The sequence below is a fragment of the Neoarius graeffei genome, chromosome 17 (assembly GCF_027579695.1).
Source record: "Neoarius graeffei isolate fNeoGra1 chromosome 17, fNeoGra1.pri, whole genome shotgun sequence".
NCBI lineage: Eukaryota > Metazoa > Chordata > Actinopteri > Siluriformes > Ariidae > Neoarius > Neoarius graeffei.
In genome coordinates this window covers 1,142,470-1,167,516 of record NC_083585.1, presented here as the reverse complement: position 1 = coordinate 1,167,516, position 25,047 = coordinate 1,142,470, and the positions used below count along the sequence as shown (strand labels likewise).

The following is a 25,047-nucleotide window of genomic DNA, read 5'->3' as shown; positions in this document are numbered from 1 at the left end:
TGATGCAGTATGTGGTTTGGCATTGTCATGTTGGAAAATGCAAGGTCTTCCCTGAAAGAGACATCATCTGGATGGGAGCATATGTTGCTCTAGAACCTGGATATACCTTTCAGCATTGATGGTGTCTTTCCAGATGTGTAAGCTGCCCATGCCACACGCACTAATGCAACCCCATACCATCAGAGATGCAGGCTTCTGAACTGAGCGCTGATAATAACTTGGGTCGTCCTTCTCCTCTTTAGTCCGAATGACACGGCGTCCCTGATTTCCATAAAGAACTTCAAATTTTGATTCGTCTGACCACAGAACAGTTTTCCACTTTGCCACAGTCAATTTTAAATGAGCCTTGGCCCAGAGAAGACGTCTGTGCTTCTGGATCATGTTTAGATACGGCTTCTTCGTTGAACTACAGAGTTTTAGCTGGCAACGGCGGATGGCACAGTGAATTGTGTTCACAGATAATGTTCCCTGGAAATATTCCTGAGCCCATTTTGTGATTTCCAATACAGAAGCATGCCTGTATGTGATGCAGTGCCGTCTAAGGGCCCGAAGATCACGGGCACCCAGTATGGTTTTCTGGCCTTGACCCTTACGCACAGAGATTCTTCCAGATTCTCTGAATCTTTTGATGATATTATGCACTGTAGATGATGACATGTTCAAACTCTTGGCAATTTTACACTGTCGAACTCCTTTCTGATATTGCTCCACTATTTGTCGGCGCAGAATTAGGGGGATTGGTGATCCTCTTCCCAGCTTTACTTCTGAGAGCCGCTGCCACTCCAAGATGCTCTTTTTATACCCGGTCATGTTAATGACCTATTGCCAATTGACCTAATGAGTTGCAATTTCGTCCTCCAGCTGTTCCTTTATTGTACCTTTAACTTTTCTAGCCTCTTATTGCCCCTGTCCCAACTTTTTTGAGATGTGTTGCTGTCATGAAATTTCAAATGAGCCAATATTTGGCATGAAATTTCAAAATGTCTCACTTTCGACATTTGATATGTTCTCTATGTTCTATTGTGAATACAATATCAGTTTTTGAGATTTGTAAATTATTGCATTCCGTTTTTATTTCCAATTTGTACTTTGTCCCAACTTTTTTGGAATCGGGGTTGTATAAACATTGCATGATAGCAATTACTTAGTTAAAATGTGCAGTTATATAACATAGTACTGAGGATATATTTTTATTGGCATGATCAAATGTCAGGAATATAGATATTTATGCAGTGTTTTATGCCCCCATGTTGCACTAGCAAAGACATGTTTTTGGGTTGTTTGTACATCTGCTATCTTTCAGGTTAAATCTCTAAGTAGTGTGTAGTGTGGGCTACATTTTTCTCGTTTTAAGTTCAGACATCAGTGTGTCACGTACTGCTTTCTAGTCAGAATTCTTCTGAATCTGAAGAGGTAGAACTGGAAGTGGGTTACTCAAATGACTCTGATGATGACCCAGATTACAGGTTTGAGAAACCGTAACATTTTTTCTAATAGGATGTGTGTTCCTTTATATATTATTAACTTGTACTTTGTTTTTTTTTACACACATTATTAAATTTATTCAGAGGCCTTTTTATTTTTAGATATTGTATCTAAATTTTTTTGTCCCACCACCTTTTCTCTGAAAAGGAGCGGGGGGACATATATAGAAATAGGGGCCAGCCGTCCGTCTGGTTAAAGTTTTTCAGAATGTGCTTATGCTTGAAATATTTATTGGTTTTAAACAATTTGTAATTTTGCAAAAAAGGTAATAATATTGCTTTAGTTGTTTCTTTGTAACTTCAAGCTTTTTTGAGAAAAACTTGGTAAAATTTAACTTTGAAAAAATCTCAACCTTGACTTAAGAGTTTCTGATGACTTGCGGCGGGGGATATTGGTCACTTTAGTGGCAATCTTGTAAAGTTTATTTTTGTGATACATGCCTGTTTTGTCATATTATCTGTAGAACGACTTTTTTTTATAATATCAAAGCTTTCGGGCAGATTAGCAGCATGCATTTGATTTGCATTATACAATATTTTTGATAAAATTGAATTTGACTTCTGGAGAAACTTTTTCTCTGGAGATTAAACATTAATTTTAATTATTAATTTTGTTTTTTTGTATGATGTAATTTTTCATCATATGAATTTTCTCAGGAAATTTATTGATTGTAATGTGTTTGTGTTAAAACTGTTCACAGTTTTGCTCTTAAAAATGACGCGCGTGTTCAGTTGCATTGTGTTGAATCTGCCTAATGCCATACTGAGTCTTTAACTCTTTGTCATAAAAACTTACAGCATTTTTTCATATGAATTTTCTCAGGAAATGTATTGATTGTAATGTGTTTGTGTTAAAACTGTTCAGTTTTGCTCTTAAATATGATGTTGTATTATTAATTGTATGTAGATGTCTACTTGAAAAGATTGGTGTAGAGTTTGTTTTGTTTCAAGCGGAGATTTAGTAATGTTTATGTTTATCCGGCGTATTGTTTGCAAGTCATTATTGGAATAAAACATTGAATTTTAAAACATTCATAAAGTTTGTTTTACATCATTTTTAGTTCTCAATATTGGAGAGTAAGCCTCTAATACAATCATAAAAATTGTAGGCCCACTGCCTGTATGTAAATATCCAGATCCCCTGTGAATAGCAGCTCCCTGGTGTGGCTGGATGGACACCTGCTACAAATGTTCATAGAATGTTCTGCTTCACCTGTTCATATGATGTTTGTGAACATTTGTATAATGTTCATATAATGTTCGCATATGAACTTTACCTGTCCTCATTCTTTGTTCATGTAATGCTCATGCAATATTCATTTCATGTTCACGAACAATTCTATGCGAACGTTCTAAAAACATTTAAAAAAAATTTCAGTTTCCGGGTGAGTGGTACTCCTCTCACACAACCACAAACAGATGCAAGATAAAACAACTCATCTGGACACAACATCAGTAAGTACAGGACTCAAAATCAGCAAAAAGAAGACTGAACTCATGAAGATTAACACTACAAACAGCACACCAGTCACAAACGGAGGAGAAGACTTGAAGGAGGCTGAGTCCTTTGTGTACTTCGGAAGCGTAGTAGACCGTCAAGGGGGCATGGATAGAGATGTAACAGCCAGGATAGGGAAAGCAAGAGCAACCTTCATAATGCTGAAGAATGTCTGGGCCACTAGCATGATATGAGTAGCCACCAAACTCCGGATCTTCAATTCTAATGTCAAGTCAGTACTGCTCTATGGATCTGAGACATGGAGAACAACAAAAGCAACACAGCACAGGATACAAACCTTCATAAACACTTGTCTGAGAAGAATCTTGAAAATCAAGTGGTCAGACAAGATCAGCAACCTGGAGCTGTGGGATAGAGCAGGATAAAACCAAGTTGGAAGCCAGATCCTCAAGAGGAAATGGTCCTGGATAGGGCACACACTCAGGAAGCCAAGATCCAGCATTGCACCTGGAATCCACAGGGCAGAAGAAAGAGAGGAAGGCCAAAAAACAGCTGGAGAGGGACACAGAGGAGGAGATGAGGAGTATAGACAACAGATGGCACGACCTAAGGAAGAAGGCGAAAAGACGAGTGCAATGGAGGAACATCATCAATGGCCTACGCTCCGATCGGGGCAAAGGGCCCAAGTAAGTAAGTACGTAAGTACTGTACATACTTGGTCAGCAAGTATGCTGAACTTCCCGACTTATGTGAGCTGGGATTTATTTAATGACGATGATGTTTTTTGTGAGTTTTCTGTCAACATGAACCACTTTTTTTCTGGCCACTTTGGCCAATTGGACTTCTCAGTATTGGTACTTGCATCAGTAGCATGTGCTGGGGAAAAAAATTTGATTTTCTGAAAAAAAATCATATTCATAGTGGGCTAAAACTGTGCAGGGGTGTGTAGAACCCTTTCTGAAGGTTTTTGTAGGTTCTCTGTCCACTTACACCACTTTTTCTAAAGCCTTGGCCTTGACAGCCTTGGCCTCAAGAGCCCTGGCCTTGAGAGCCTGAGCCTTGACAGCTCATGTGCTGCATAATCTCATCTCATTATCTGTAGCCGCTTTATCCTGTTCTACAGGGTCGCAGGCAAGCTGGAGCCTATCCCAGCTGACTACAGGCGAAAGGCTGGGTACACCCTGGACAAGTCGCCAGGTCATCACAGGGCTGACACATAGACACAGACAACCATTCACACTCACACCTACGGTCAATTTAGAGTCTCCAGTTAACCTAACCTGCATATCTTTGGACTGTGTGGGAAACTGGAGCACCTGGAGGAAACCCATGAGGATACGGGGAGAACATGCAAACTCCACACAGAAAGGCCCTCGCCGGCCACAGGGCTCGAACCCGGACCTTCTTGCTGTGAGGCGACAGCGCTAACCACCGTGCCGCCAGTACTGCATAATATTTAAAAAAATTGAAAAGCAAAAAAAAAAACAATCAGATGAGTGGGTGCCTTGTATTCACAGGTGGTATAGAGTCCCTTCTGATGTTTTTTTTGAGGAATTTCTGCCCACTTGGATACTTTTTTACATGGTGCCTCAGCCTTGACAGCACATGAGTGGAGAAGGAAAAAAAAATTCTGAAAAAAAAAAGTTCTGAAATTTAAGACTCTAGAGCGGTGTGTTGAACCCAAGCCTGAAAACCCCTGATGTTTTTAGGGTGCTTTTATACATGAAAAGCACATATGCAGGTGTGAAAAGCTCATGTGTTTGGTGAGTCAGCATACATGCTAACCATAAACTGTGGGACTTTGTCATTTTTTTTCAGCCTGATGCCCATAGTAAAACTGAGCAGTGGGACTTTGCCATTTTTCTGAACTGTGGGATTTTGTCATTTTTCTGCCTGATGCCCATGGTAAAACTGAGCAGTGGGACTTTGTCATTTTTTTTGACCTGATGCCCATGGTAAAACTGAGCAGTGGGACATTGCCATTTTTCTGAACTGTGGGAATTTGTCATTTTTCTGAACTGTGGGAATTTGTCATTTTTCTGAACTGTGGGACTTTGCCATTTTTCTGAACTGTGGGACTTTGTCATGTTTCTGCCTGATGCCCATGGTAAAAAAAAGTCAGGACTAAATCATCATCAAAGAGAGAGAGAGAGAAAGAGAGAGAGAGAGAGAGAGGAGTACCAGGAAATACAGAAAAATAAAAATACATTAGATTACAGGGAACTAACCATAAGTTTGCTGTTCTCTGCCAAGAGAGACAGTCACAGTTGTGGCCAAAACTTTGCTGAAAGCATCCCAACCTTGGACCCACTGAGTAGCACCTGTATACTGGCCAATATTCATATACCAAGTTTGGATGCTTTGGGATAGATTTAACTTTTAATTCCATTTTTCAACATTTTTTATCTAATCAGGCCATGGAACTGCAACCCAACTTCCTAACCCAGGCTGCAACCCAACCCCCCACAGCTCTTTGTCCTTCTTAATGGCCCTTCCTTTGTTTTGGGCTTTCTGGAACACGAGTCTGCCTGCAAAACCTCACTGGAGGCCAATATATCCCATTATTGCCATCTGGTCATCAGAGCAGGTAATGCAAGGCCACTTCAGCTTCTCCCTGATATGGTCAGCAAGTATGCTGACCTTCCCAACTTGAGTGATCTTAGATTTATTAAATGACAATGTAAAAAAAAATCTTATTATTTTCGGGCTAACACTGTACATACTTGGTCAGCAAGTATGCTGAAATTCTCGACTTATGTGAGCTGGGATTTATTTAATGACAATGATGTTTTTTGTGAGTTTTCTGTCAGCATGAACCACTTTTTTTCTGACCACTTTGACCAATTGGACACATGGACTTCTCAGTATTGGTACTTGCATGGGTAGCATGCGCTGGGGAAAAAATTTTGATTATCTGAAAAAAAATCATATTCATAAATCATATTCATATTCTTTGTGGGCTAACACTGTGCAGGGGTGTGTAGAACCCTTTCTGATGTTTTTTGTAGGTTCTCTGTCCACTTGCACCACTATTTCAAAGGCCTTGTCAGCCCTGGCCTCGAGAGCCCGAGCCTTGACAGCACATGCGCCGCGGAGAAAAAAAACATTTCCGAAAAAAAAAATCTGAAATTTAAGACTCTAGAGGGGTGTGTGGAACCCAAGCCCGACAACCCCTGATGTTTTTATGGTGCTTTTATACATGAAAAGCACATATGCAAGTGTAAAATCTCATGGGCTTGGTGAGTCAGCACACACCAGCACACTGACTGATCTAACTAAAAAGGGGGCACCAGATCCGGTCCAGTGGACGGAGCAATGCTAGCAGGCTTTCTCTAAGGTAAAGGCTGCATTGTGTGGGGGGCCACTGTTACACTCCCCTGACTTTTCTCTCCCCTTTGTTTTGCAGACGGATGCGTCGGACAGAGGGCTGGGGGCTGTTCTGTCCCAGGAGGTGGAGGGGGAGGACTGTCCAGTGCTGTACATCAGCCGGAAGCTGTCGGTGCGCGAGGGCAGGTACAGCACCATAGAAAAGGAATGCCCCGCCATCAAGTGGGTGGTCCTCGCCCCCCGCTACTACCTGCTGGGGTGCCCTTTCACCCTCTGGCCAGACCATGCGCCCCATGCAGTGGCTCCAACTCATGAAGGATGCCAACGCGCGGATCACCCGTTGGCATCTGGCACTCCAGCCATTTAAGTTCGAGGTGGTTCACAGGCCGGGGGGCGCAGATGGTCGTGGCGGATTTCCTCTCCCGTCAAGGGGGTGGGGAGTCAGCTGCAGGACGGACGGCTCCCCGGCCTGAGTCGGGCGGTGGGGTTATGTGGCAGCAGGGGCGTGGTCAAGCGTCGGTCTGTGAATGGAGGTCGGAGTCAGGGAAGGTAAGTGGCAGAATCACTGCACCTGACGGGAATTAACCTGTGTTCGTGTGTCTTCCCCAGTGACCGCGCCCCATAAGAGGACAGGGAGAGCAGAGGAAGGGGGCTCTCCCCCAACCTGAACACTTGTGTGTGTGTCTGTGTGTGCGTGCGTGTGTGGGAGAATAAATGTAAAGCTTAAAAGCTAAAATAAAAGGTTTTTTTCCGAGCTCAGTTCTGGCCTGCCGTGCTTCTGTGCTCCACCCACCTTAACTATTTCTAGATGCATGTATAACGGCAGTTTTTGTTTGCATGTTTTGGATGATGGATCTTTCTCCTAACTTTCTCCTAACGTTTGTAAAGTGGGAACCTCGGGAGAGCTTTTGGAGAACGTTCCCTTTTGGTTGTATTTAAAGTTCCCCTTACTACTGCAATGCAAGAAAACTTTGGAAAACCTGATGACAATGTTCCAGTTGGGTTCTTTGAGCGTTAGCTACAGACATACAGTCAAGAGTGAATTTGAGGGTGAGATGAGGACATACAGTCAGTAGTAAACTGTTATGCAACTTAGCAAGAGTTACCTGCCTTGGTGAATGAATATCACTAAATTCACATTTGTTTGCTCCTTGTAGTATCAGCACAATAAGCTGGCATCAAAAGGAGCAACCTGCCAGAAAAACTGCAATAACATTGGGCGAGATGTCAAGGTCAGTCAAACTTGTAAAAACGACAGAATCCTATCCCAGAGAATAATTTGTGAAGATGTAAGTTAAAATTTGCCTTATTTTTGCAGATGCCCCAAAGGTACTGTGCCCAGCCAAAAGTACTGCACTCAGCCTTGAGAAGCACCAGAGGGACATCCACCGGAGGGCCTCGGAGGAACTGCCCCCGGCCACGAGAAGCTTGTAAGGTACCGGACACAGACGTGACGACAGGCTCACAAAGGTACCGCCCCAAGCCACTCGAGGACCGCAGAGGTACTTTGCCCAGACAGTACATGGCGCCTCAAAGGTATTACACCCAGCCAGAGCTGGTCCTCAGAGGTCTTGTGGGCATTCCTATTTGCCTCTGTTCACTCCCTGGTGGTCTAGTGATAGGATTCGGCGCTCTCACCGCCGCGGCCTGGGTTCGATTCCCGGTCAGGGAAAAGTCTTGGCTTGGGGGGGGGTGTTTATTTTTTTTTTTTAAACCCACCTCCCCATCATTATTACTAAAATAGCATCAGACTCTCTGTCGGAACAAACGCTTCCTTCGAGCCGGATTCTAACCAGTGACCTAAGGATGGCCATCGCAAGCAACTACAGTCCTCTGCTCTTCCAACTGAGCTATCGAAGGGTACCCTGAAGTGCTTTTCTGCTGAGTGAGCCGTCAAGCAACATCTCCAACAGCGCTTGCTTTTAATATACTGCATATATATTGTTTTGTGCCAAAACTCGTTTTGCACAAGCTGGCTTAACCTACCAAATTATGTGCACCCGCAATACGCAACGCAATGAAATAATTTAGAAAATCTATTATAAATAGTGATTTCTCTTCAGTCTTTTAAGGCTGATGAAAAGCTCAGTTTCAAAAGAACAGAAACAAATGAATGGATCTTGTTTGTTTTGGGCATTTTGGCAAATGTGAAAGCAAACTCCAGAGAAGTTGTGTTGACGATGACTGTGATACTCTGTACACAAAACTCCAGTCGAACTCCAGGTTCTATTGAAACAGTATTCATTTTTAGTATTCCGGACCTTGAGGCTTTATTTCCTATTCTGATTTAATCAAATGGATTTATTCAAACGTTGTAGGCTTGTCCTCACCAATTTACCAGTGGCCTTCACAGAGACGAGAGCATGAAGAGAATTGCTCAGTCAGGGCAAAGTGCAAGGGCAGGAAAAGCTTGTTGGTACTTTAATGACATCGTGTGGCCATACAGTGTAATTGCTTCTAGATATTCTCAAAAAAAAGATCTGAAAATTGATCTCTGCTCATGCTGGTAATGAAGTTACTTAAATTTGAAATGCTGACTCGTGTTTTTGTTTTGTTTTTCTTTTTGCGGCTGAGGAACCACGTGACCGTGTATCACTATCATCGCCACTGTTGTTTCCACAGTCAGATCTACAATTATTGTCCTAGCTCAGTAAAGAAGGTTTGTGTGATTGTAAAACTGAGCAGTGGGACTTTGCCATTTTTCTGAACTGTGGGATTTTGTCATTTTTCCGCCTGATGCCCATGGTAAAACTGAGCAGTGGGACATTGTCATTTTTCTGAACTGTGGGAATTTGTCATTTTTCTGAACTGTGGGACTCTGCCATTTTTCTGAACTGTGGGATTTTGTCATTTTTCCGCCTGATGCCCATGGTAAAACTGAGCAGTGGGACATTGTCATTTTTCTGAACTGTGGGAATTCGTCATTTTTCTGAACTGTGGGAATTCGTCATTTTTCTGAACTGTGGGAATTTGTCATTTTTCTGAACTGTGGGACTTTGCCATTTTTCTGCCCATGGTAAAAAAAGTCAGGACTAAATCATCATCAAAGAGAGAGAGAGAGAGAGAGAGAGAGAGAGAGGATTGAGAGAGAGAGGACTACCAGAAAATACAGAAAATAAAAAGACATTAGATTGCATGGAACTAAGCATAAGTTTGGTGTTCTCTGCCAAGAGAGACAGTCACAGTTGTGGCCAAAACTTTGCTGAAAGCATCCCAACCTTGGACCCACTGAGTAGCACCTGTATACTGGCCAATATTCATATACCAAGTTTGGATGCTTTGGGATAGATTTAACTTTTAATTCCATTTTTCAACATTTTTTATCTAATCAGGCCATGGAACTGCAACCCAACTTCCTAACCCAGGCTGCAACCCAACCCCCCACAGCTCTTTGTCCTTCTTAATGGCCCTTCCTTTGTTTTGGGCTCTCTGGTACACGAGTCTGCCTGCAAAACCTCACTGGAGGCCAATATATCCCATTATTGCCATCTGCTGGTCAGAGCAGGTAATGCAGGGCCACCTCAGCTTCTTCCCTGGAATGGTCAGCAATGGTGCTGACCTTCCCGACTTAAGTGAACTTAGATTTATTGCCATCTGATGGTCACAGCAGGTAATGCAGGGCCACTTCAGCTTCTCCCTGGTATGGTCAGCAAGTATGCTGACCTTCCCAACTTGAGTGATCTTAGATTTATTAAATGACAATGTAAAAAAAAAAATCTTATTATTTTTGGGCTGACACTGTACATACTTGGTCAGCAAGTATGCTGAACTTCCTGACTTGTGGAGCTGGGATTTATTTAATGACAATGATGTTTTTTGTGAGTTTTCTGTCAACATGAACCACTTTTTTTCTGGCCACTTTGACCAATTGGACACTTGGACTTCTCAGTATTGGTACTTGCATCGGTAGCATGCGCTGGGGAAAAAAAATTTTGATTATCTGAAAAAAAAATCATATTCATAAATCATATTCATATTCTTTGTTGGCTAACACTGTGCAGGGGTGTGTAGAACCCTTTCTGATGGTTTTTGTAGGTTCTCTGTCCACTTGCACCACTATTTCAAAGGCCTTGTCAGCTCTGGCCTCGAGAGCCCTGGCCTCGAGAGCCCGAGCCTTGACAGCACATGCGCCGCGGAGAAAAAAAACATTTCCAAAATAAAAAATCTGAAATTTAAGACTCTAGAGGGGTGTGTGGAACCCAAGCCCGATGACCCCTGATGTTTTTATGGTGCTTTTATACATGAAAAGCACATATGCAAGTGTAAAATCTCATGGGCTTGGTGAGTCAGCATACACCAGCACACTGACTGATCTAACTAAAAAGGGGGCACCAGATCCGGTCCAGTGGACGGAGCAATGCCAGCAGGCTTTCTCTAAGGTAAAGGCTGCATTGTGTGGGGGGCCACTGTTACACTCCCCTGACTTTTCTCTCCCCTTTGTTTTGCAGACGGATGTGTCGGACAGAGGGCTGGGGGCTGTTCTGTCCCAGGAGGTGGAGGGGGAGGACTGTCCAGTGCTGTACATCAGCCGGAAGCTGTCGGTGCGCGAGGGCAGGTACAGCACCATAGAAAAGAAATGCCCCGCCATCAAGTGGGTGGTCCTCGCCCCCCGCTACTACCTGCTGGGGTGCCCTTTCACCCTCTGGCCAGACCATGCGCCCCATGCAGTGGCTCCAACTCATGACGGATGCCAACGAGCGGCTCACACGTTGGCATCTGGCACTCCAGCCATTTAAGTTCGAGGTGGTCCACAGGCCGGGGGGCGCAGATGGTCGTGGCGGATTTCCTCTCCCGTCAAGGGGGTGGGGAGTCAGCTGCAGGACGGACAGCTCCCCCGGCTGAGTCGGGCGGTGGGGGTATGTGGCAGCAGGGGCGTGGTCAAGCGTCGGTCTGTGAATGGAGGGCGGAGTCAGGGAAGGTAAGTGGCAGAATCACTGCACCTGACGGGAATTAACCTGTGTTTGTGTGTCTTCCCCAGTGACTGCACCCCATAAGAGGAGAGGGAGAGCAGAGGAAGGGGGCTCTCCCCCAACCTGAACACTTGAGTGTGTGTCTTTGTGTGCGTGCGTGTGTGGGAGAATAAATGTAAAGCTTAAAAGCTAAAATCATTGATTTCCGGTTCCGGGCGCTGCGCTGTGGCTGCCCTGCTGTCGTTCGCGTTTGGCACTGTGTGTGTTCTGTTTGTTTATTTATTTATTTACTCGTCAGTCATTGTTTAGTTCGCACTAAAGCTACAATGGACTTCGCATATTTGTGTGCGATTGGACTGCTTGCAGTGTTTTTAAACACTTGCTTCACCTGTGGCCACTTTCATGACCGTGTTGGCGTGGCAGGTGTAACACAATACAGCAGGGAATTCCTTCTCCTGTTGCGCGATCATATGCATACGGATCACAAACTCATTGTCAACTCCATACCAAACTACCTCAGAAGAAATCCAAAGAGATGTACTATCCGGACGAGACACAAACGGGGATCTAAAGGGGGCATTCGGCAGAAACTCAGAAGACTGAGAAACAAACTTCCTCTTCCCATCACCCTGCTGATCAACGCCCAGTCCCTGAGAGCAAAAACGGACGAGCTGACAGCGAATGTCCGGTACCTGCACGAGTATCGGAGCGCCTGCATCCTGGCCATCACAGAGACGTGGCTGGACAGCAACGTCTCTGACAGTGAGGTGGGACCCCCTGGATTTTCCGTGTTCCGCACTGATCAGGACCCTTCAACTACCGGGAAGATCCGAGGGGGCGGTGTCTGTCTGCTCATTCGGGACGAGTGGTGTAGGACTGTGGTGGTGAGAGAGAGCCTTTGTACTCCCGATATTGAACTGCTTTGTGTCTCTCTGTGACCCCCATATCTTCCAAGAGAGTTTCCCCAGATCTTTTACACCGTTGCATACATTCATCCCAAAGCGAACGCCGCTAGGGCCTTAGATGCTATTTTTAATCTCACCCAGAAGATTGAATCCCTTTCCCCTGACGCCCTGAAATTTTTCCTTGGAGATTTCAATAACTGTCCACTGAAAAAGTGCTTACGCACATATTATCAATACGTAGACTGTCCCTCTAGAAAAAACGCATTCCTTGACCTGTGCTATGGAACTGTCAAAAATGCCTACCTTTCATCCCTGCTCCCGCCACTAGGGGCATCAGATCATAGTGTTGTTTATCTTCGCCCTGTTTACCAGAGACTTTTGGAAAGAGAAAAGCCCCAGAAAAAATCAGTGAAAATGTGGGACAGTGAGAGTATAATGACCCTACAAGGATGTTTTGAGTGCACAGATTGGGACGTTTTTAATTGTGACGATATAAATGAACAGGTAGAAGCAATATCTGACTACATCAATTTTTGCACAGACTCTATCATACCCACAAAAAACAAAAAAGTGTTTCCCAACGACAAACCGTGGGTGTTCAACAAACTAAAGCACCTTAGAATGGAAAAAAAAAAGCACACCTGGCTCATGATGACATAGGCAGGAGGGACATACAGAGACAAATTAAAAGACAAATACAGTTGGATAAACACAGTTATAGACAAAAGATTGAAGCTACCCTGGAGTCAGGCAACTCCCGGGAAGCATGGCAGGGAATTAAGACCATGACCGATGTCCCACACAAGGGCAGGGGAAAATCCTCTCTGGACTGGAACAATTGCTCAGACATGCTTGGAGGTGAGGGCAGAGAGGGTGTTAACCAATTGAACAACTTCTTCTGCCGCTTTGAAAGCGGCAACAATGGCACCGGTGGCACCCCACCACTGCCCTCTCCCCCCTCTGCATCTGAGTGGAATATCAGGCAATTTGATGTTCTTAGGATGTTTAGGCATACTAACCCTAGGAAAAGCCCTGGTCCAGACAACATCTGTGGTAGTGTTTTAAAGAACTGTGCCGAACAACTGGCCCCTGTTTTTACTGACATTTTTAATTCATCTCTCAAACTCTGTAAAGTCCCTTTTCTGTGGAAGACTTCTACAATTGTACCTGTTCCAAAAAAGCCCAGACCCTCAGAACCCAATGACTTCCGGCCAATAGCACTGACATCCTTGGTCATGAAGTGCTTGGAGTGTCTGGTAAAGCAGCACATTGTGTCCCAAACCTACAAGCTCATGGACCCCCTGCAGTTTGCATATCAAGCCTCCAGGGGGGTGGAGGATGCCATTTTAACACTAATGCACCTTTTGCACATGCACCTTGAAAAATCTAAGGCCCATGCAAAGATTTTATTTGTGGACTTTTCCTCTGCTTTTAACACTATGCTACCAAAGACTCTTGCAGGGATACTTGCTAATGATTTTAACCTTAATGCTGGTCTTATTTGTTGGATTATGGACTTCCTGACCGGTAGAGCTCAGCGCGTCAGAGTTGGCTCTCTCCTCTCTGACACTATGACTACATCCATGGGCTCCCCACAAGGTTGTGTTTTATCTCCCTTACTTTTTATTTTATACACAAATGCATGCACTAGCACTTTCCCCAACAGACATTTTATCAAATATGCAGATGACACAGCACTAGTGAGCCTACTAGAGGATGGAGAAAGTGATCATGGCCCAGTTTTAGATTTCTTTTTAGCGTGGTGTAAAAGGTCAAGCCTGATTTTAAACACAAAGAAGACAAAGGAAATGTCTATTGATTTTAGAAGGTCACACTCATCCTCTGCCACAGTTGTGATGGGAGAGACCATTCAGACTGTCTCCACTTATAAATACCTGGGTGTCGTACTTGACAATAAGCTGAAATGGGACTCATGGACTGATTTACTGCATACCAAGACACAGCAAAGAATGTACTTCTTAAAGAAACTGCTTGTTTTTAAGGTTGACAAAAAGATGCTGCGCATGTTTTATACTGCTTTTATTGAAAGTGTTTTAACCTTCTGTATTACTTGCTGGTTTGGCAATGCCACTGAGGCACAGAAAAAGGTGGTCAGAAAGACAGTCTCTACTGCCAGCAAGCTTCTTGGGATCACTCTGCCAAGTATGGAAAGTATTTATAGAGACAGACTTGTTAAAAAGGCTGATAACATTATTGAACAATACACACACCCGCTGTCCTCTTCATTTCAACTCCTGCCATCTGGACGTCGGTTTTGTCCCCCCCTGCTGTCCAAAAACAGGTCAAGGTTTTCTTTTGTACCCCAAGCGATAAAAGCCCTAAATGAGGGCAAGTGGTAATTCAGTCAACCAATGTAGTATTAGTGTGTGAATAGCAATTTTCTGTGTATGTGTTTTTTCTGTTGTTTTGTATGCTTGTCTGTGTCTCATGTCTTGTGCCAGTGACTGTACAGCAAATACAATTGCCCCATGGGGATAAATAAAGTTCTAACTAACTAACTAACTAACTAACTAACTAACTAACTAACTAACTAACTAACTAACTAACTAAAATAAAAGGGTTTTTGCTAGCTCAGTTCTGGCCTGCCGTGCTTCTGTGCTCCACCCACCTTAATTATTTCTAGATGCATGTATAACGGTTTTACTCATCAGAGTCATCTCCAAAAACACCAGTTTATTCACACAGGAGAGAAGCCGTTTCACTGCTCACAGTGTGGAAAGAGTTTTACTCGTCAGAGTCATCTCCAACAACACCAGCGCATTCACACAGGAAAGAAGCCATTTCACTGCTCACAGTGTGGAAAGAGTTTTACTCAGCAGAGTCATCTCCAAACACACCAGAGCATTCACACAGGAGAGAAACCATAATCGCTGCGCACAGTGTGGGAAGTGTTTTACTCATCAGAGTGCTCTCCAACAACACCAGCGCATTCACACAGGAGAGAAGCCGTATCACTGCTCACAGTGTGGAAGGAGTTTTACTCATCAGAGTCATCTCCAACAACACCAGCGCATTCACACAGGAGAAAGCCGTTTCACTGCTCACATTTGGGAAGAGTTTTACTCAGCAGAGTCATTTCCAAAAACACCAACGCAGGCATACAGGAGCGAAGCTGTATCACTGCTCACAGTTCGGAAAGAGTTTTACTCATCAGAGTGCTCTCCAACAACACCAGCGCATTCACACAGGAGAGAAGCCGTATCACTGCTCACAGTGTGGAAGGAGTTTTACTCATAAGAGTCATCTCCAACAACAAAAGCGCATTCACAGAGGAGAGAAGCCGTTTCACTGCTCACAGTGTGGGAAGAGTTTTACTCAGCAGACTCATCTCCAAAAACACCAACGCAGGCATACAGGAGAGAAGCCGTGTCACTGCTCACAATGTGGGAAGAGTTTTACTCGTCAGAGTCATCTCCAACAACACCAGCGCATTCACACAAGAGAGAAACCATATCACTGCTAACAGAGTGGGAAGAGTTTTACTCAGCAGAGTGATCTCCAACATCATCAGCGCATTCACACAGGAGAGAAGCTGTATCACTGCTCACAGTGTGGGAAGAGTTTTTCTCATCAAAGTAATCTCCAAAAACACCAAAGCAGTCATAAAGGAGAGAAGCCGTATCACTGCTCACAGTGTGGGAAGTGTTTTACTCACCAGAGTCTTCTCCAAACACACCAGCGCATTCACACAGGAGAGAAGCCGTATCACTGCTCACAGTGTGGAAAGAGTTTTACTCTGCAGAGTGCTCTCCAAACACACCAGAGCATTCACACAGGAAAGAAGCCGTAACACTGCTCACAATGTGGAAAGAGTTTTACTCATCAGAGACATCTCCAACAACACCAGCGCATTCACACAGGAGAGAAACCATATCACTGCTCACAGTGTGGGAAGAGTTTTACTCACCAGAGTGCTCTCCAAACACACGAGCCCATTCACACAGGAGAGAAGACGTATCACTGCTCACAGTGTGGAAAGATTTTTACTCGTCAGAGTCATCTCCAACAACACCAGTGCATTCACACAGGAGAGAAGCCATTTCGCTGCTCACAGTGTGGGAAGTGTTTTACTCACCGGAGTCTTCTCCAAACACACCAGCGCATTCACACAGGAGAGAAACCATATCGCTGCTCACAGTGTGGAAAGAGTTTTACTCACCAGAGTGCTCTCCAAACACACCAGCGCATTCACACAGGAGAGAAGCCGTATCACTGCTCACAGTGTGGAAAGAGTTTTACTCAGCAGAGTCATCTCCAAACACACCAGAGCATTCACACAGGAGAGAAACCATATCTCGGCTCACAATGTGGGAAGAGTTTTACTCATCAGAGACATCTCCAACAACACCAGCACATTCACACAGGAGAGAAACCATATCGCTGCTCACAGTGTGGGAAGTGTTTTACACACCAGAGTGCTCTCCAAACACACCAGGGCATTCACACAGGAGAGAAGGTGTATCACTGCTCACAGTGTGGGAAGAGTTTTACTTGTCAGAGTCATCTCCATCAACACCAGAGCATTCACACAGGAGAGAAACCATATCGCTGCTCAAAGTGTGGGAAGTGTTTTACTCACGAGAGCGCTCTCCAAACACACCAGCGCATTCACTCAGTAAGGCAAGGCAAGTTTATTTATATAGCACATTTCATACACAATGGCAGTTCAATGTGCTTTACAGATGCAAAAACAAAAACAGTAAACAATAGAGAAATAAAATTACATAAAATAATTTTATTTTTATTCTAAAACAATTAATTAAAAGAATTAAAATAAAATAATAAGAATTAAACAATAGTAGAAATAAAATAATAAAATGCCAAAAAGAAAAAAGAAGAAAAAGAAACCAGCGGAATGAAATAGAATAAAATTAAAGTAAATTTAAAACATGCAGAGAAAGTTAAGAATATTAAAAAATGTAAAAATATTAATTATTTAACAGAAAGCATCTGAAAACAGCTTGGTCTTTAACCTAGATTTGAAGCTGCCAACAGCAGGAGCATTTTTAATGTCCTCTGGCAGTTGGTTCCATAGCTGTACTGCATAGTAGCTAAAAGATGCTTCACCACACTTTGTTTTAACAACTGGTTTTAATAGTAAATTTTTCTGTTGCGATCTGGTAGATCTGATTGGGTTAGGCCGCTGCAACATATCAGAGAGGTAATTGGGCCCTGTACCATTTAGAGATTTGTACACCAGCAGCAATACTTCAAAGTCAATTCTGTAGCTTACTGGAAGCAAGTGAACGGACCTTAGAATTGGAGTAATGTGCTCTGTTCTTTGTAGAGAAACCATATCACTGCTCACAGTGTGGGAAGACTTTTACTCGCCAGAGTGCTCTCCAACAACACCAGGGCATTCACACAGGAGAGAAGCCGTATCACTGCTCACAGTGTGGAAGGAGTTTTACTCGCCAGAGTGCTCTCCAACAACACCAGCGCATTCACACAGGAGAGAAGCTGTTTCACTGCTCACAGTGTGGGAAGAGTTTTACTCGTCAGAGTGCTCTCCAACAACACCAGCTCATTCACTCAGCAGAGAAACCATATCGTTGATCACAGTGTGGGAAGAGTTTTACTCACCAGAGTGCTCTCCAACAACACCAACGCATTCACACAGGAGAGAAGCCGTATCACTGCTCACAGTGTGGGAAGAGTTATACTCAGCAGAGTCATCTCCAAACACACCAGAGCATTCACACAGGAGAGAAACCATATCGCTGCTCACAGTGTGGGAAGAGTTTTACTCACCAGAGTGCTTTCCAAAAACACCAGAGCATTCAAAAAGGAGAGAAGCCGTATCACTGCTCAGAGTGTGGGAAGAGTTTTACTCACCAGAGTGCTCTCCAACTACACCAGGGCATAGACACAGTAGAGAAGCCGTATCACTGCTCACAGTGTGGAAGGAGTTTTACTCGTCAGAGTGCTCTCCAACAACACCAGCTCATTCACTCAGCAGAGAAACCATATCGTTGATCACAGTGTGGGAAGAGTTTTACTCACCAGAGTGCTCTCCAACAACACCAACGCATTCACACAGGAGAGAAGCCGTATCACTGCTCACAGTGTGGAAGGAGTTTTACTCGTCAGAGTGCTCTCCAACAACACCAGCTCATTCACTCAGCAGAGAAACCATATCGTTGATCACAGTGTGGGAAGAGTTTTACTCACCAGAGGGCTCTCCAAACACACCAGCGCATTCACACAGGAGAGAAGCCGTATCACTGCTCACAGTGTGGAAAGAGTTTTACTCAGCAGATTAATCTCCAAAAACACCAACGCAGTCATACAGGAGAGAAGCCGTATCACTGCTCACAGTGTGGGAAGAGTTTTACTCGTCAGAGTCATCTCCAACAACACCAACGCATTCACACAAGAAAGAAACCGTATCACTGCTCACACTGTGGAAAGTGTTTTACTCACCAGAGTGCTCTCCAAACACACCAGCGCATTCACTCAGTAGAGAAACCATATCGCTGCTCACAGTGTGGGAAGAGTTTTACTCGTCAGAGTCATCTCCAACAACACCAGCGCATTCACACAGGAGAGAAGCCGCATTACTGCTCACAGTGCGGAAAGGCTTTTACTCTGCAGAGTGCTCTCCAAACACACCAGAGCATTCACACAGGAGAGAAGCCATATCACTGCTCACAGCGTGGGAAGAGTTTTAATCGTTAGAGTCATCTCCAACGACACCAACGCATTCACACAGGAGAGAAGCCGTTTCACTGCTCACAGTGTGGGAAGAGTTTTACTCAGCAGAGTCATCTCCAAAAACACCAACGCAGTCATACAGGAGAGAAGCCGTTTCACTGCTCACAGTGTGGAAAGAGTTTTACTCGCCAGAGTGCTTTCCAAAAACACCAGAGCATTCAAACAGGAGAGAAGCCGTATCACTGCTCACAGTGTGGGAAGAGTTTTACTCGTCAGAGTAATCTCCAACAACACCAGCGCATTCACACAGGAGAGAAGCCGTATCACTGCTTACAGTGTGGGAAGTGTTTTACTCACGAGAATGATCTCCAATCACACCAGTGCATTCACACAGGAGAGAAGCCGTATCACTGCTCACAGTGTGGGAAGAGTTTTACTCGTCAGAGTCATCTCCAACAACACCAGCACATTCACACAGGAGAGAAACCATATCTCTGCTCACAGTGTGGGAAGAGTTTTACTCGTCAGAGTCATCTCCAACAACACCAGTGCATTCACACAGGATAGAAGCCGTATCACTGCTCACACTGTGGAAAGTGTTTTACTCACCCGAGTCATCTCCAAACACACCAGAGCATTCACACAGGAGAGAAGCCATATCGCTGCTCACAGTGTGGGAAGAGTTTTACTCGTCAGAGTGCTCTCCAAACACACCAGGGCATTCACACAGGAGAGAAACCATATCTCTGCTCACAGTGTGGAAAGAGTTTTACTCGTCCGAGTCATCTCCAACAACACCAGCGCATTCGCACAGGAGAGAAGCCGTTTCACTGCTCACAGTGTGGAAGGAGTTTTACTCGCCAGAGTGCTCTCCAGCAACTCCAGTGCATTCACTCAGGAGAGAAACCATATCGCTGCTCACAGTGTGGGAAGAGTTTTACTCGCCAGAGTGCTCTCCAAACACACGAGCGCATTCAGACAGGAGAGAAGCCGTATCACTGCTCAGTGTGGGAAGAGTTTTACTCAGCAGAGTCATCTCCAAAAACACCAACGCAGGCCTACAGGAGAGAAGCCGTGTCACTGCTCACAGTGCGGAAAGAGTTTTACTCGTCAGAGTCATCTCCAACAACACCAGCGCATTCACACAGGAGAGAAACTGTATCACTGCTCACAGTGTGGAAAGAGTTTTACTTGTCAGAGTCATCTCCAACAACACCAGCGCATTCACACAGGAGAGAAATCATATCGCTGCTCACAGTGTGGGAAGAGTTTTACTCACCAGAGTGCTCTCCAAACACACCAGCGCATTCACACAGGAGAGAAGCCGTATCACTGCTCACAGTGTGGAAAGAGTTTTACTCGTCAGAGTCATCTCCAACAACACCAGCGCATTCACACAGGAGAGAAACCATATCGCTGCTCACAGTGTGGGAAGAGTTTTACTCGTCAGAGTCATCTCCAACAACACCAGCACATTCACACAGGAGAGAAACTGTATCACTGCTCACAGTGTGGAAAGAGTTTTACTTGTCAGAGTCATCTCCAACAACACCAGCGCATTCACACAGGAGAGAAATCATATCGCTGCTCACAGTGTGGGAAGAGTTTTACTCACCAGAGTGCTCTCCAAACACACCAGGGCATTCACACAGGAGAGAAGCCGAATCACTGCTCACAGTGTGGAAAGGGTTTTACTCGTCAGAGTCATCTCCAACAACACCAGCGCATTCACACAGGAGAGAAACCATATCGCTGCTCACAGTGTGGGAAGTGTTTTACACACCAGAGTGCTCTCCAAACACACCAGGGCATTCACACAGGAGAGAAGCCGTATCACTGCTCACAGTGTGGAAAGAGTTTTACTTGTCAGAGTCATCTCCAACAACACCAGCGCATTCACACAGGAGAGAAACCATATCGCTGCTCACAGTGTGGGAAGAGTTTTACTCACCTGAGTCACCTCCAAACACACCAGCGCATTCACACAGGAGAGAAGCTGTATCACTGCTCACAGTGTGGAAAGAGTTTTACTCTGCAGAGTGCTCTCCAAACACACCAGGGCATTCACACAGGAGAGAAGCCGAATCACTGCTCACAGTGTGGAAAGGGTTTTACTCGTCAGAGTCATCTCCAACAACACCAGCGCATTCACACAGGAGAGAAACCATATCGCTGCTCACAGTGTGGGTAGGGTTTTACACACCAGAGTGCTCTCCAAACACACCAGGGCATTCACACAGGAGAGAAGCCGTATCACTGCTCACAGTGTGGAAGGAGTTTTACTCGCCAGAGTGCTCTCCAACAACACCAATGCATTCACACAGGAGAGAAGCCGTATCACTGCTCACAGTGTGGAAAGAGTTTTACTCGCCAGACTCATCTCCAACAACACCAGCGCATTCACACAGGAGAGATGCCGTATCACTGCTCACAGTGTGGGAAGCGTTTTACTCACCAGAGTGCTCTGCAACTACACCAGGTCCATTCATACAGGAGAGAAGCCGTTTCACTGCTCACAGTGTGGAAAGAGTTTTACTGGTCAGACTCATCTCCTGCAACACCAGCGCATTCACACAGGAGAGATGCCGTATCACTGCTCACAGTGTGGAAAGAGTTTTACTCAGCAGAGTGATCTCCAAACTCACCAGCGCATTCACACAAGAGAGAAACCGTATCACTGCTCACAGTGTGGAAGGAGTTTTACTCTGCAGAGTGCTCTCCAAACACACCAGAGCATTCACAGAGGAGAGAAGCTGTATCACTGCTCACAGTGTGGAAAGGGTTTTACTCGTCAGAGTCATCTCCAACAACACCAGCGCATTCACACAGGAGAGAAACCATATCGCTGCTCACAGTGTGGGAAGTGTTTTACACACCAGAGTGCTCTCCAAACACACCAGGACATTCACACAGGAGAGAAGCCGTATCACTGCTCACAGTGTGGAAAGAGTTTTACTCATCAGAGTCATCTCCAACAACACCAGCGCATTCACACAAGAGAGAAGCCGTTTCACTGCTCACAGTGTGGAAGGAGTTTTACTCGCCAGAGTGCTCTCCAACAACACCAACGCATTCACACAGGAGAGAAGCCGTATCACTGCTCACAGTGTGGAAAGAGTTTTACTCGCCAGAGGCATCTCCAACAACACCAGCGCATTCACACAGGAGAGATGCCGTATCACTGCTCACAGTGTGGGAATCCTTTTACTCACCAGAGTGCTCTGCAACTACACCAGGTCCATTCATACAGGAGAGAAGCCGTTTCACTGCTCACAGTGTGGAAAGAGTTTTACTCAGCAGAGTGCTCTCCAAACACACCAGCGCATTCACACAGGAGAGAAGCCGTATCACTGCTCATAGTGTGGAAATAGTTTTATTCGTCAGAGTCATCTCCAACAACACCAGCGCATTCACACAAGAAAGAAACCGTATCACTGCTCACACTGTGGAAAGTGTTTTACACACCAGAGTGCTCTCCAAACACACCAGCGCATTCACACAGGAGAGAAGCCGTTTCACTGCTCACAGTGTGGAAACGGTTTTACTCTGCAGAGTGCCCTCCAAACACACCAGAGCATTCACAGAGGACAGAAGCTGTATCACTGCTCACAGTGTGGAAAGAGTTTTACTCATCAGAGGCATCTCCAACAACACCAGCGCATTCACACAGGAGAGAAACCATATCGCTGCTCACAGTGTGGAAGGAGTTTTACTCGCCAGAGTGCTCTCCAGCAACTCCAGCGCATTCACTCAGGAGAGAAACCATATCGCTGCTCACAGTGTGGGAAGAGTTTTACTCGCCAGAGTGCTCTCCAAACACACGAGCGCATTCAGAGAGGAGAGAAGCCGTATCACTGCTCACAGTGTGGGAAGAGTTTTACTCAGCAGAGTCATCTCCAAAAACACCAACGCAGGCATACAGGAGAGAAGCCGTGTCACTGCTCACAGTGCGGAAAGAGTTTTACTCGTCAGAGTCATCTCCAACAACACCAGAGAGGATTGAGAGAGAGAGGACTACCAGAAAATACAGAAAATAAAAAGACATTAGATTACATGGAACTAACCATAAGTTTGCTGTTCTCTGCCAAGAGAGACAGTCACAGTTGTGGCCAAAACTTTGCTGAAAGCATCCCAACCTTGGACCCACTGAGTAGCACCTGTATACTGGCCAATATTCATATAACAAGTTTGGTTGCATTGGGATAGATTTAACTTTTAATTCCATTTTTCAACATTTTTTATCTAATCAGGCCATGGAACTGCAACCCAACTTCCTAACCCAGGCTGCAACCCAACCCCCCACAGCTCTTTGTCCTTCTTAATGGCCCTTCCTTTGTTTTGGGCTCTCTGGTACAGGAGTCTGCCTGCAAAACCTCACTGGAGGCCAATATATCCCATTATTGCCATCTGGTGGTCAGAGCAGGTAATGCAGGGCCACCTCAGCTTCTTCCCTGGAATGGTCAGCAATGGTGCTGACCTTCCCTACTTACAGTTTTTTTCAGTTGCTAACAAGCGTTCGTCCACTCATTTGGCACATTTTCAAAACTCTTCACACAATCACCACACCACCACACTTTTGTGGCCATACCATTCAGACGTTTCATGACATTTTCACACAATTTGCAGTCAGTAAACACATTTCCTCATTGCTTACATTTTCATAACAGACAAGATATGCCTCTTAACAAAATGATAGACTATTTTTGTATTATTTACAATTGTTAACACACAACTTCCCAAAATAGCAAAAACAATATTCCAAACTATACATACAGCATAAATACACTTCCCTCAGCAATGATATCAGTTCAAAAACTATACATCTCAGCTGATTGACAAATATGTAATTGAATAATTGACAGCAGATATTTATTGGGTAAATTGGACCAACCACAGCTGATCATAGTATGGCTCAAATGTAGACACTTACAAAAGGAGGCCTTTGTGGAGTAATGCTTGTAATGGAGTAAGCAGAAAGAGAATGTCTGGATGAGGAAGACTAAGAGTGAGGGGCCAAGGGAGAGGTGCAGGCCCAGGATGGGATGCAGGAAGAGGGGTAGCTGCAGGAAGAAGGGCAGATGTTGCAAGAAGAGGTGTCGGTGCAGTGAGAGGTGCAGCCCCGGTAATAGGTGTTGGCCCAGTAAGAGGAGCAGGCCAGAGGAGAGGGCATGGTAGAGGGGTCAGGATGCATGGTGGAGGCATTAGAAGAGCTGCACGAATGGTGGTGACTGATGAAATCCGTGCTACTGTCATTGACCATGTGGTAAATCATGGTCTGTCCCTAAGAGAGGCAGGTGAAAGGGTGCAGCCCAATGTGCCAAGGTCAACAGTTGCCAGTATTGTTCGCATATTTCAACAAACCAACAGGTACGTATTTACATGGATTGTGTCTATTTTCATTGGTAAATTACTGTATACAGTAAGTATTTGTGGTAATTTTGTGTTTTTACATACTGTATTTTCCCTTTACTGTATTTTACTGTAAAGGATGGAACGCCTTCCTCGCTCTGGGGGAAGAGGAAGGCTCCTGAACAATGACCAAGAGCTGGCCATTGTGGCAATGGTTGTTGCAAACAACGAAATCAGACTGCGCGAAATTCAGGCCAGAATTGTTGATGAAAATGAAGTGTTTGAGAACATCAACAGCATCAGTCTCACTACCATTGCACGCACACTATCAAAACACAGAGTGCGAATGAAGCAGCTCTACACTGTACCGTTCGATCGGAACAGTGATCGAGTGAAGGATCTATGAAGGCTGTATGTGCAGGTATACTGTATTTTCAATTCTATATTCAATTCTGTTTGCTGACCACTACTGTAATCATTACAATACAGTATGGTATACAGTAATACTGTAATTTGACTTACGTAAATGAACTTTGTTTCAGAGAGTCATGGAATTGGAGGCCAACCAGGTCCCTCACGAATTTATCTTCATCGACGAGGCTGGCTTCAATGTGTCAAAAAGGCGTCGTTGCGGAAGAAATGTAATAGGAAAAAGGGCTACAGTTGATGTACCAGGGCAGAGGGGTGCCAACATCACTATGTGCGCAGCAATAGCACATACAGGCTTACTTCTGCACAGGTCTCAGGTCGGGCCTTACAACACAGAGCACCTCATTGCATTCATGAATGACCTTCACCAGCAACTGGTTCCAAAACAATATGATGAGGGTGACAACATCAGCACCTTCGTGATCACGTGGGATAACGTTGCTTTCCACCACTCGCAGGCAGTGACGGCATGGTTCAGGGACCACCAAAGATTTGTATGCCTCTTCCTT

The 25,047-nt window shown here is 44.8% G+C and overlaps 2 non-coding genes and 1 pseudogene across 2 annotated transcripts; 2 read left to right on the top strand and 1 right to left on the bottom strand.

Moving 5' to 3' along the window:
* Nucleotides 1-7,871: 7,871 nt before the first annotated feature.
* trnae-cuc (transfer RNA glutamic acid (anticodon CUC)) lies at nt 7,872-7,942 on the top strand. The gene has a single exon. It is a non-coding gene; the product is annotated as a tRNA-Glu (tRNA).
* A 100-nt stretch (nt 7,943-8,042) lies between these two features.
* Nucleotides 8,043-8,130, bottom strand: trnay-gua (transfer RNA tyrosine (anticodon GUA)). The gene is given in 2 exon segments: nt 8,043-8,078; nt 8,094-8,130. It is a non-coding gene; the product is annotated as a tRNA-Tyr (tRNA).
* Nucleotides 8,131-11,650: 3,520 nt separating this feature from the next.
* Nucleotides 11,651-19,561, top strand: LOC132864544 (zinc finger protein 585A-like; annotated as a pseudogene).
* The last annotated feature ends 5,486 nt before the right edge of the window (nt 19,562-25,047 follow it).